This window comes from Parambassis ranga, unplaced genomic scaffold, assembly GCF_900634625.1.
Source record: "Parambassis ranga unplaced genomic scaffold, fParRan2.1 scaffold_24_arrow_ctg1, whole genome shotgun sequence".
NCBI lineage: Eukaryota > Metazoa > Chordata > Actinopteri > Ambassidae > Parambassis > Parambassis ranga.
This window is the reverse complement of record NW_021144797.1, coordinates 544,415-557,327: the sequence shown is the minus strand read 5'-3', so window position 1 is coordinate 557,327 and position 12,913 is coordinate 544,415. Positions and strand designations below refer to the sequence as shown.

Sequence of the window (12,913 nt, the reverse complement as noted above, 5' to 3'; positions counted from 1 at the left end):
TGTTACAGCAGTGTGTCATTTCTTTCATGTCTGCATGCTATTTGTTTTTTTTGCTGTGTATTTAAAGAAAATACTGTTTTCCAAAATTCATTCTTATTTGATTCACATTCTTAGCAATTCATTGATTCATATGAACAAGCTCTCAGTCAAACCTCAATCACATGACAACCGTTCTGCTAAGCTGTTCTTTTGTGTTACTGACATGCAGACACATGAGTCTCTTCTCATTCCACACTTTAGTATTTAATACCATTTAGTACTTACATTAAATATAACAAGTCGTGGTAAAACATCATGAAAACATCTGAGCAGCAGCATCATAAATCACACATTCTACATGTAAACATCAACAAATGAAAACAGTCCCTTTGAATTAGGACTCCTGGAGACAAAGAAGCTGAGCATCAGGTTTGCAGTCATTTCAGGAGGAGGAGGAAGATTTGTTGATACTATTCATGATTCCATGGTTTTGCTTTTTTGCCCAAACACCAGTTTCCTTAATGTGTAACAAGCTGATAATGTTCAGAGGTGGGCGTGTACGTGCGCCTAGCATGATAATAGACTGAACCACAGGTCTGGCAGACAGTACTGTTTGACCTGTGTGGATTCTCAGTTAGTGGAGAGGCTTTTCCACTTTTCTCCAATCACTACACACTTTTCAAAATTCTGACCAATTACACAACAGTATTTAAATATGACCCCAGAAAAAAAGTTGTGCTCAGAGGAGGAGAACACGCTGTGAGACCTCCCAAACACACTGTTGTTTTGTTTGGACTCTTTTTTGGTAACAGAAATAAACAGGACATATGAGAAGATTTTGTAAAACACTGATGGGAGTAATAACAACATTACACCCAGCAGACACTTTATTATGTACACCTGTTCAACACAATGTATTAATAACGGGTGGTCCAAGAAGTAAGAAGCAGCAGCAGTGTCTCCAGTGGAGCTCACAGCAGGATCCTCCTCCTATTATTCAGAGACCTGTTTGAAAATCTCAGCAGTCAAAGACACTTATTGAACAAAAGTCCACATCTGCCTTCTACATGGGTCTAGCTGATGTTACAAGTACACACTACACACACTGTGCTGACGTCATTTCATCACAAAGTGTCTGTGAAATGATGTTGTCAGATGTGGAAAGAGGTAAGGAAATGCTCAATATCATTTTCATCAGTCAATTTTTGCACTTCTGGTTCTGTTTAGCTTGTGGGCCAAAAATAACACATTGTAAAACAGAAGCTATGGACCTTATAAAATCTGACATCCAAACAGGACTACACAGTCCATCAAATGATACCATCATATGTAGCACTGAGGTCTGAATGATTTCAGCTGAGCTGTGCAGGTCCTCTAAAGCCATCATTTACCAGTAGTCCAAATTGTTATGTATTTTGGTCCCTACGGGTAACCATAGTTACGTTGTACGTAAGCATGTAATGTTGAGTATGCCCCTGTATGAGGATGAGTTGAGCTCTGCCAAGTTGCTAGACAGAGGCTAATAAATTGTGTCGTTTCTAATAACTATTTCCTCATTTCCCTCACCTGAAATAATGATGGAAGATACAACAAATTGTTGTTGTTCTGTACATTCTTTTGAAATATGAGAACTGAGGTCAATAAAGCTCACATCTACAAAACCAACAGTCACAAAGACAACTGTAGACAGGCAAACTCAGAGTCAGAGTCTTTATTGCAGATCAAAAATGATACGAGAAGACCTGAGTCAGCAACCGGTTGCAAAAACAAGGCATAATCCCTTCCTTCTAAAGCCATCAAGCCCCTCCTTGACTGCTACTCATCTTTTAATCTTCTGCCACTGTCCATCCATGGCACCTGGCCGTGTGTGTGTGCCTACTTGTGCCGGGTTAGCCCCCTGTCTCGCCAGGGTCAGCTGTTTTACACCACTGCTACAGCTGGGCAGCCCCTCTTTTTCTTACCAGGGCCCACCTACTTGCTGCCCTGCCACCACATAGCAGCACATTGTCACACTTTTCTCTCTTGTTTAAACAGTCTCAAAATTCAAACCTTCGTAGAAAAATAAGTCAGGTATTATAGAATTAATTTGAATTTATTAATTGACAACTGTCTACAGACAATCAGGGCTATCAAGTGTTATATGCTATGTTAAGGAAATGATACTGCAGAAATGCAGTACAATTGATTGAACATGTCCCAGCATGCTTTACCTCCATCACATTCTGAGATACAGCTGATATACCTGAAGGCGCTGTGGCTTAGTTGGTCAAAGCGCCTGTCTTGTAAACAGGAGACCCTGGGTTCAAATCCCAGCAAAGCCAAATCCCTTTGTGTTTTCGGGGTAGCAGCGCCACAGTGGTATAGCAGGGTTGTCCAATAACCGGAAGGTTGGTGGTTCAATCCCAACTCCTCCCTAAAGTCAATGTTGTGTGTCTTTGGGCAAAACACTTCACCCTAGCCTGTGGCGCACCTTGCTAGTCATTGTATGACACTGCTTGGCAGCAGCCTTAAAGAACTTCCCTCTGGGATTACTAAAGCATCTAAAATAAAAAAAAAACATAGTTTTATATAAATTATTTAACAATTCATTCAGGAAACCAATTCATTGAACTGGTTGCATAAAAAAATGTTTTTTCGACATACACACAAATCAACATGACAGATCTCAGCTGTCAGTTCACATTCAATAGTACACAGAAATAAAACCTACCAAAGAACATTAAACAAATAGTTCAGTTGGTCACACCTGTTTGGCAAACACTTGACTTATTTGTGTGGGTTCTCTTGTGGACAGTTAAAACACTATTTTGTCTAAAACATTTCCACCATAATTTGCAAGAAAATGGCTTCTCATCTGTGAGTTCTCATATGGAAAGTTAAGTTACTTTTTTGACTGAAACATTTGTCACATGTTTTGCAAGAAAATGGTTTCTCACCTATGTGGGTTCTCATGTGGACAGTTAAACTACCATTTTGAGTAAAACATTTCCCACATGTTTTGCAAGAATGTGGTTTCTCACTTGTGTGGGTTCTCATGTGGGCAGTTAAACTACCATTTTGAGTAAAACATTTCCCACATGTTTTGCAACAATGTGGTTTCTCACCTGTGTGGGTTCTCATGTGAATAGCTAAGTCATGATTTCGACAAAAGCATTTGCCACATGTGCTGCAAGAAAATGGCTTCTCACCTTTTCTACCAGGTTTACATTTTACAGATTTTTTTCCTGGAGGAGAGTTGTGAGAGACAATCCTGTCACAGCTTAGTTGTAGTTCAATATAGTTCCTTTCATTAGCAACAGTCAATATAGAGGGCTCAGTCTCCTCTCTCGGTTCATGCTGCTCTTCCTCATGACTGCTGGAGAGAACATGCGGTTCCTTTCTAACCTGTGGGAGTTCTGGTTCCTCCCAATCCAGGCTGCTGTTCCTGTTCTGGTTACAGAGCTGCTGGTCAGCTAGAATCCGCTCTTTCTCCTTAAAATTGTGTTGTTGAGTGAGATCTAAAGGGTTAGAACAAGAAAACATGTTTAACAGTTTTGATCATTAAGCTTAATATAAACGTTGCACAGAACTGAATAGGATCCTGCATGAGTCACTGGATTCACTGCTTGTTTGCAGTTTCACTTACCTGTTCTGTGTAACTTTATCTCAGGTGTCAGCAGTGGGTCCTGATGGTTGAGCTCTTCTTTGTATTGGATGACAAACGGTGCAAAATGGTCCAGACTGGATTTTTTTTCCTGGTTACAGAGCTGCTGGTCAGACAGGATCTCTTTCTCCTTACAGTCATGTTGTTGAGGGAGAACTGGAGGAACAAATGGACACAAAGCAGAGCTCTCAAGTTTTCAAGTTCAAGCTTAGAGTGAGTTTCCCAGTACCCCTTTTGTATACTGCTATATCACCAACATTGTTATTTAATACTAATACTAATACTAACATCTCAAATACCATTGTGGTTGATAGAAAATATCTATGATGTACTTTTTTTAGGGCTGCAACGATTACTCGAGTAATATTCCAATGCAAAATGCATTGATAACTAATTTAGCATTCGACGACTCGTTAGTGACATCATTGAGAATGATTCTCTTGTGGTGCAGTGGGATGATCAGTGTTTTGGGTTCAAGAGGTCCTGGGTTCGAAACGCGAGTGAGCAGTTTGCAGGTCGGACACATAGACACACGGTTTTGGCGCCGGGTATGGAGGAGGTTGCGGTGTGAAGTAGGGCTGAGCGATATGGCAAAAAATGTATCATGATAATTTATTTCCATATCAGTCGATATCGATAATTAACACGATAAGTAAAATCTATATTTATTTCACATTTAGAGGAGAACAGTTTGTAGAAACCAGATGGTTAATTGTGGTGTTAAGCTTCTCTTTATTTGTCAAAACATGACATGACCAATTCTTCAAAAAACTAAGGTGTATATCTCTTAATAAAATCTCCATAAAATCAATATTACATGCTATATCTTTGTACTAAAAAGTAGAACCATAACCCATACAAATTTATTACACTATAAGCAAAAAATGTGCGATTCGCTCTATTGACTTTGAGCTGAGATAACGGTCGGGTACGCATCTATTATTGCATTCAGAGCTGCTTTTCAACCGTGTAGACGACCCAGCTAGTCAGGGGTGATATGTCTCCTGTCGAATCAACCATCTTTGATATACCATGTGAGAGCGGAAAGCTCTACAATTGGAGTTTGAGCACCTTGTGATCTTGTTCCATCGTCCGATTGGACACTGACTTTCCCATAGACACAGCCTGTAAACAAGACAGAGACATGGCGGAGTATACTAATAGAAAGCCTAAAGTGTCCTCTTTTCGGAGAAAACAAAAGTTGAACTGTAAGCCACTTTGTAAAACATGCTTTTGTCGACTTCGAATATTATAAAACACATAATAATAAAACACATAATGTTATAAAACATAAAAAAGTAGCGTGGCTGCATGTGCAAGGTCTAAGTGCTTTAGGTATAATTTAAACAAACAAAAACAAAACAGCCAAAATATCTCCACACTACAGACGTTTTGTGTCTTCCACGTTGTCTGTGCTGTTAATTTTTCTCTCACCACTCCTCCAAGTCACAGCTCCTCACAGTGACGGTGCAGCTCCACATGTAGCACTCGAGAGCCCAGCATGCAATGCGCATGTGCAGCGTCACACAACGTGTACACATTTATTGAGCATTATCGAACTTTTGTCATATTGTTATTGAAAAAAGTTATATCGCGATAATTATCGTTATCATTTTTATCGCCCAGCCCTAGACTGAAGCATTGACGCTGCAGCTGTTTCTATTGGGAAAACGATGACATTTACGCGTGATCCGAGTACTTGAATAATCGCAAAAATAATCGGCGAGTATCTGAGTACCAAAATACCGGTTTGTTTCAGCCCTAACTTTTGATTACATTATGCCATCCCCAACCCAAAAATGTGGTCCACTGGGCATTGCCCGGTATGCCAGATGGCCAGTCCATACCTGCTCTCAAGAGCCCTGACTAATGTGTTGATGGAAAGATCTAAACCCTGGAACAACCAAAGGACCTAAACCAACATTAAAGTTCTAATAAACAGAAATAATAATAAACATTCAGGTTCTGACAAAGAAAAAAAACACTTTTGATCTGGTTATGGACAATATTTTGCACAAGTTTGACATCTTAGAGACGTTTTACCTTGAGGAGCGTTGTGAGAGTATCAAAGTATATATTCTATTCTATTCTATTCTATTCTAGTATGGTCAAGATGTAAAGTGGTCATACTGCCACAAAGTCTTAAGCTGCATTCCAGGATAATGAAAATCTTGTCTGATTTTTTCAGGTCTTTATGAACACACAAATCCAATCCACATTCCTGACTTTCAAATCAAGCACAGATGACCTGTGTTTGAGTCAACTATGAACGCTCGGCTGTGCTCGGGCATTTCTTTCTCAGCCCACCCTTCGATAGCTCAGTTGATAGAGCGGAGGACTGTAGTGAGACAAAAAAACTGAAATCCTTAGGTCGCTGGTTCAAATCCGGCTCGAAGGAGTGACTTTTAACCCTCGAGAGTTTCATCATAATGTCACATCATTTTTCACCGATTTTTTGGCTAAAGGGCCGATGTGACATATATGTCACAATGATTTTTATCTGATTTGATTTTTTATCTGAAGTGCATTTGTTCAATACATGTGTTTACAACACGTTTATGTAATAAAGGATGTGTTATGTAGTCATTAGAATCCTTGACTGGTCAAATCTTACCTTTAGCAAGTCGATAGAGCCTTTTTAAAATTTGCTAGCTCTGCATCTGTAAACACAAAATCACCTACAAACAAACCAGCCTGTTTGACCCCAATGGTACAGCAAATCACTCATTAAGGAATATGACATGCAGTTTTTATTTAGTAAACAATGTTTAGCTTTTAATCTTAGTGAAACTGAGGGGAAATCGCTGCATATCAGTTTACGATTAATGAATTCCTCGATAATTTGCATCCCTATTCTGACCTGGAAGATTGAGAATATCGGACCAGTTGTATTTTGGAATATCTGAATGCTTTTTTGTGGAATACTTGATGCGGCCCAGCCTCACCCAGCCTCGACCCCCATCGCCCCCCCCCCCGGGTAAGTTGAGTTTGAGACCCCTGCTGTAGATCTTTGTTTAAAAAAAAAAAAAGAAGACCATATGTCCCAGTTTTTGGGCCTCGTTGGCGCCTCCGGCCGCCCGTGTGTCGAGCAAGCCGCCTCCTCCTACAGCCAATCGCGAGGCCGAGTGCTACCACGAATCTACCACGAATTGACCAATGACGGAGCCGCCCTCTACCACGATTCGCCAGCTCCCGCCTACCTCCGCCGACGGCCAACCACGAGGCCGAGTGCTACCACGAATTGACCACGAATTGACCAATGACAGAGCTGCCCTCTACCACGATTCGCCAGCCCCCGCCCCTGGCAACGAGCCGGCCAATCACAGCTCGGACCACTGCTTGAGGCGGATGTGGCCCGGTCACGACGCTGTTGCTATGGCTTCGTCATTACCTTTTACCGAGCTACGTCGCCGTGGACGGCTATCAGGATAATTTACCCCAGTAACCGTCTGCAAGATTAATTTCTACCGGAGATTCCGACGTGTCGCGGAGATTCCGACGTGTCGGTGAGTGAGTGTCGTTGTGTACATGCTGGTATGTGATTGTAAAGCGCTACGTTTGTGTAGCAATGTATGTATGAACGTACCTAGCCGGTGCTCTACTGGCTAGGATAAATTCACAGTTACCGACGGCTCAGATGGAATAATTGATCATAGACTGGCCTCTGTGTTGTTTACACCTATAAAGCATTTGACTGGGAGAACGCTACATTTAGTGTGTTTTAGCAAACATTTCCATTTACAGCGTTAGCTTCGGCTAATCAGCTACAGACAAGCCTCTTGTTATTGTTAGCTTTAGTTAGCTCTCTCTTTGTCTTCAGTTAGCGTAACTTTCAATGGACTTTTATTACTGCAGTGTAGTGTAGTATTACTGTGTCATAGCATCACTGTATTGGTTTTCAATATCCTATGATCATGTAGTTGTTATAATTAAATTATTGTTTTGTGTTAAAGTGAGGAACTCTCTCTTAGTGTTCTGATAAACATTATGCTTCTCCTCCTTGTTCTTCTATTGTTGTTCTTTTAGGACTAGTTACTGACAGACATGGATCCTGAAGCTGGTGGACTACACACCACCAAGGAAATACACTGGTACAGTTTCCTAATGTCTGGAAAAACTCATTTGTATTTAGGTTTAGTGCATATATTAGTACATGACATATGATTTGATGTGTTTGTGTGTATGATTTTCAGGAGAGCTTATGGGGTGGAGTATCTATATGACCAGACAGGCTACGCTTTGCTGGAGCCAGAGGAGTTTGAGGACGGCACTGTCCCCTTGCTGGATGCTCCTCCACTCACTGGTACATCTGCCACAGCACCTCCACTCACTGCAGGCTTTATAATTGTGAATTATAAGACAGCTACTGTAATATCTGGTCATTATTTTTCAAACTAGCATGTACACTTATCTTTTACTGCTATATTTCACACTGCCTTAATTTTCCAGGTGTTTCATCGGGTCCCAAGGGCAGCCAGACCTGTTCGACTCCATTCAAGAAAACTCTACAAGTCCTTGCCTTGCTTCAATCATCTCTATGATTATGACCTGGATGACTGAGACTCTTCATCAGCATACACCAGTGTGTTGCCAACAAAGCCTGTGTGATGGCTGAGACCACCATCCAGCTGCCTGAGGTGAACACAGCAATGCTGGCATGACGGTGAGTAAATCATGAAGTATGTGAACCATGTCAGCTGTATTTGTGGAATATATTGCTTCTGTAAAACTACTGTTTTGTTGTTGTTGTTTTTTTCAGGTACAACAAGCAGAGTCGGGCTCGGGAGACCGAGGTGCTTCAGCAAGCCATTGAGTCTCCAAAGCCATCCACACCTCAGAGAGAAGCTCTCTTGACCATGGCTGCAGGGGACAACCTGCACAGCTTTACCGTGCCAGCCAATACAGCAGCATGGCCAGGTTTAAAAGGCAGCTGGTGTTTGGGGGAGACAGACCCCCATCTCTTCTCTGAATCTTGAGGCCAGCCCGGCATCTGCTTCACTGCAGCATCCTGCCACCAGCGCAGCATCTTTGCTGCAGTGTATATCAGTGTGTATATAGTGTAAACAAACACATTCTTTTGGTATCAGTTTCGTATCAGTTTCCCCCTCTGTGTAATTCAGTTAATAATAATAATGTTCAGGTAGTTGGGCATGTACAGCTTCATAGAATGATAGTAGATTGAACAACAGGTCTGCCAGACAGTATTGTTTGACCTCTGGAATGTGTGGATTCTTAAAACTGTGAATCTGCCTTTATCACAATTAAATGAGGCTATAAACATTACAAAAGCTTTTGTTCGGTTTTTACAGGATTTGTAAATACAGTCTGATTTCAGTGTTTGTAAATACCATTTAATTTCACAAAATACTTTGATAAAAAATGATGTTTATCCAAATATGAATTTAGACTAATATTAAGAGGCTTTATGAGCAGTAAAGACTGCAAATAAACTCCTACTGGTCCTTTACATGTGCTCAATGTGAGCAATATTCCCCCCAAAAAGTTACTGAAATGGTAATAACACCTAAAAGGTTTTTTTCCATTGTTCTTATATATTTGGGTTTGTGGGGGTTAATCAAGAGTCTGGAGCCATTGATGAGCCTTATATTGCAGACAAGGTCGGTATACAAAAAAGGATGCTAAGAAAAATGCAGATTAAAACATTACAGCTTGTTACTAAGGATACAATTATTGTATGCAATCCTGTTCCTCTCAAGCTCTTTCCATATTAGCTAAACAGCGAGCAGATTGCATTTATCCCATTCAATGCATGCATGTGCAATTGGACTATTACAGCAAATGACACGTGAAATTTGTCACATACAAACGGTGTGCATCACTCTCCTTTCGCTTTGTTTTTAATTATAACGTCACCTCGGTAAAATGTCATACAACGACCGATATGTTTCGCGTAATTTCAGTGCAAAATATTAACGCACCTAGCGGGATTCGAACCGGCGCTCTCGGCGCGATTTGTGGCGCGATTTGTGGCATCAACGTCGACACATGGGCGCTAGCCTTGGCGCAGTAGGCAGCGCGTCAGTCTCATAATCTGAAGGTCATGAATTCAACCCTCACACGGGGCACAACTTTTAGAGACAGCATTGAATAAAGAGTACACACACTCACCAGTTACAGGTACATAATATTACATAGTAGCATCAACAAGCTAATTTACAGAGGAAATGACCATAAAAGCAGGTGTCTGTCAGTGCTTACTATACAATCCGGTGGTTGCCTACCCATTGTGCATGTGTAGAACACAGACCTTAAGGGGCCCCACACTGAACAGACTGTGTGACAGAGGCTGGGGATCAATGCCACCATTGTGAACACAATACCAGGAAGTTTAAGGCCTTTTTTGTCTCGTATACGTGCTGGCTACTACTCTTTTTAACCTATGAGACTGACGCGCTGCCTACTGCGGCTGTGGTTGCTCAGAAACAAGTGAAATATGGTCCTTTTTTTAACAAAGACATCTACATTGCAGTATGTTAGTGAGAATATCTCTCATGCGCGCTGACTACTGCACCAACAAAAATTATTAATTTAACCTTTAGGAGTATGTACACACCTTAAAACTGCTGTGAAAATATGATATGTTAATACGTAGAGAAGATTGAAGCAAGGCGTCTGGACTTGTAGAATTTTCTTGAAGACGTTTCGCTGCTCATCCAAGCAGCTTCATCAGTTCTAACTGTTTGGTGGGGAAACATGGTTTATATGTGGTTGCAGACCTCAGTGGGTGGGTCTGGGTAAAACTCACAAACAATAGCACTAAATGTTTCCATGGCTGCCTGGGCCAGGTGTGTCTAACGACTGGCTAACGACTGTGAGACTGCCGGAGGGGGGCTGGTTGACAGCCCTTTGTTCTTGCTGTGAGTATGTGCAAACTTCCTGGAATGGATGGAATCACTGTATTGTATGTGGTAGAAAGATGATGTCTGAGGCCACCACCTCTGTTAAGGGAAGGTTTTTCCAGCTTAACATAGATGCTTCCTTGACTCCTCTTTCATACCACCTTTCCTCCCTGTCTAAAATGTGGACATTGTTGTCCTCAAAGGAGTGTCCTTTGAAGATCCTGCAGAGTTTCTCTGATACTCCTGACACATATGGAATGGAGATGTTCTTTCTCCGCCAGTTGTTGTGCTTCTTCTTGTTGTTGGGGGGTCTTGTTTTAGTGGCTTTGATGAGTGCCCACTTCGGGTAGCCACAGGTTTGCAGGGCCTTCCTGATGTGGTGTTGCTCCTTCTTCTTCCCCTCTGAGCTGGTTAGTACAGTTTGTGCTCTGTGCTGCAGGGTCCTGATGACTCCCAGTTTGTGTTCCAGTGGGTGGTGTGAATCAAACAACAGGTACTGGTCCGTGTGTGTGGGTTTCCTGCACACTTCCATGTTGAGGCTCCTGTCCTCAATATGTACTGTGCAGTCCAAGAAGGCCAGATTGTTCTCCCTGATGTCCTCCCGAGTGAACTTGATGTTGTTGTCCACTGCGTTGATGTGTTCTGTGAACCGTTGCACTTCATTGGTCACCCAGGTGTCATCCACATATCTAAACCAGTGGGTGGGGGTGGTTCCAGAAAAGGAACTCAAGGCTCTTCTCTCCACTTCTTCCATGTAGAGGTTGGCCACAATAGGAGACACAGATGATCCCATCGCACAGTCGTGCTTCTGTCTGTAAAAGTTCCCATTGTACTGGAAATAAGTGGTGGTCAGGCAGAGGTCCAGCAGGTCACAGATGTGGTCTGGCGTGAGGTTGGTTCTTTCCTTGAGTGTGCTGTCTTGTGTGAGGCACGTCCTTACCATCTCTGTGGCTTCTGATGTAGGGATGCAGGTGAACAGGGAGGTGACATCAAATGAGGCCATAGTGTCGTCTGGGTCCATTCGGATCTTCTCCACCTTGTTCACAAAGTCCTACCAGTGGTGTCAGGAGTTCAGCCAAGTGCTTAGCCATGTTGTATGTGACTGAGTTTGTGCTGCTGACGATGGGTCTGAGGGGGACTCCTTCCTTGTGAATCTTGGGGAGTCCATACAGGCATGGAGTGGCTTCCCCAGGAAGCATGCAATGCAGTGATTCCATCCATTCCCAGGAAGTTTGCACATACTCACAGCAAGAACAAAGGGCTGTCAACCAGCCCCCCTCCGGCAGTTTCATAGTCGTTAGCCAGTCGTTAGACACACCTGCCAGATCATCACAGGTAATTATGGAAACATTTAGTGCTATTGTTTCTAAGTTTGACCCAGACCCACCCACTGAGGTCTGCAACCACATATAAACCATGTTTCCCACCAAACAGTTAGAACTGATGAAGCTGCTTGGATGAGCAGCGAAACGTCTTCAAGAAAACTCTACAAGTCCAGACGCCTTGCCTCAAAGTCTATATTCTATTCTATTCTATTCTATTCTATTCTATTCTATTCTAGTATGGTCAAGATGTAAAGTGGTCATACTGCCACAAAGTCTTAAGCTGCATTCCAGGATAATGAAAATCTTGTCTGATTTTTTCAGGTCTTTATGAACACACAAATCCAATCCACATTCCCGACTTTCAAATCAAGCACAGATGACCTGTGTTTGAGTCAACTATGAACGCTCGGCTGTGCTCGGGCATTTCTTTCTCAGCCCACCCTTCGATAGCTCAGTTGGTAGAGCGGAGGACTGTAGTGAGACAAAAAAACTGAAATCCTTAGGTCGCTGGTTCAAATCCGGCTCGAAGGAGTGACTTTTAACCCTCGAGAGTTTCATCATAATGTCACATCATTTTTTCACTGTTTTTTTGGCTAAAGGGCCGATGTGACATATATGTCACAATGATTTTTATCTGATTTGATTTTTTATCTGAAGTGCATTTGTTCAATACATGTGTTTACAACACGTTTATGTAATAAAGGATGTGTTATGTAGTCATTAGAATCCTTGACTGGTCAAATCTTACCTTTAGCAAGTCGATAGAGCCTTTTTAAAATTTGCTAGCTCTGCATCTGTAAACACAAAATCACCTACAAACAAACCAGCCTGTTTGACCCCAATGGTACAGCAAATCACTCATTAAGGAATATGACATGCAGTTTTTATTTAGTAAACAATGTTTAGCTTTTAATCTTAGTGAAACTGAGGGGAAATCGCTGCATATCAGTTTACGATTAATGAATTCCTCGATAATTTGCATCCCTATTCTGACCTGGAAGATTGAGAATATCGGACCAGTTGTATTTTGGAATATCTGAATGCTTTTTTGTGGAATACTTGATGCGGCCCAGCCTCGACCCCCATCGCCCCCCGGGTAAGTTGAG

The 12,913-nt window shown here is 42.0% G+C and overlaps 2 non-coding genes across 2 annotated transcripts; both read left to right on the top strand.

The window, feature by feature from the left end:
* Positions 1 to 2,226: 2,226 nt before the first annotated feature.
* trnat-ugu (transfer RNA threonine (anticodon UGU)) lies at positions 2,227 to 2,300 on the top strand. The gene has a single exon. It is a non-coding gene; the product is annotated as a tRNA-Thr (tRNA).
* Positions 2,301 to 12,247: 9,947 nt separating this feature from the next.
* Positions 12,248 to 12,338, top strand: trnay-gua (transfer RNA tyrosine (anticodon GUA)). Its single transcript is given in 2 exon segments — positions 12,248 to 12,284; positions 12,303 to 12,338. It is a non-coding gene; the product is annotated as a tRNA-Tyr (tRNA).
* The last annotated feature ends 575 nt before the right edge of the window (positions 12,339 to 12,913 follow it).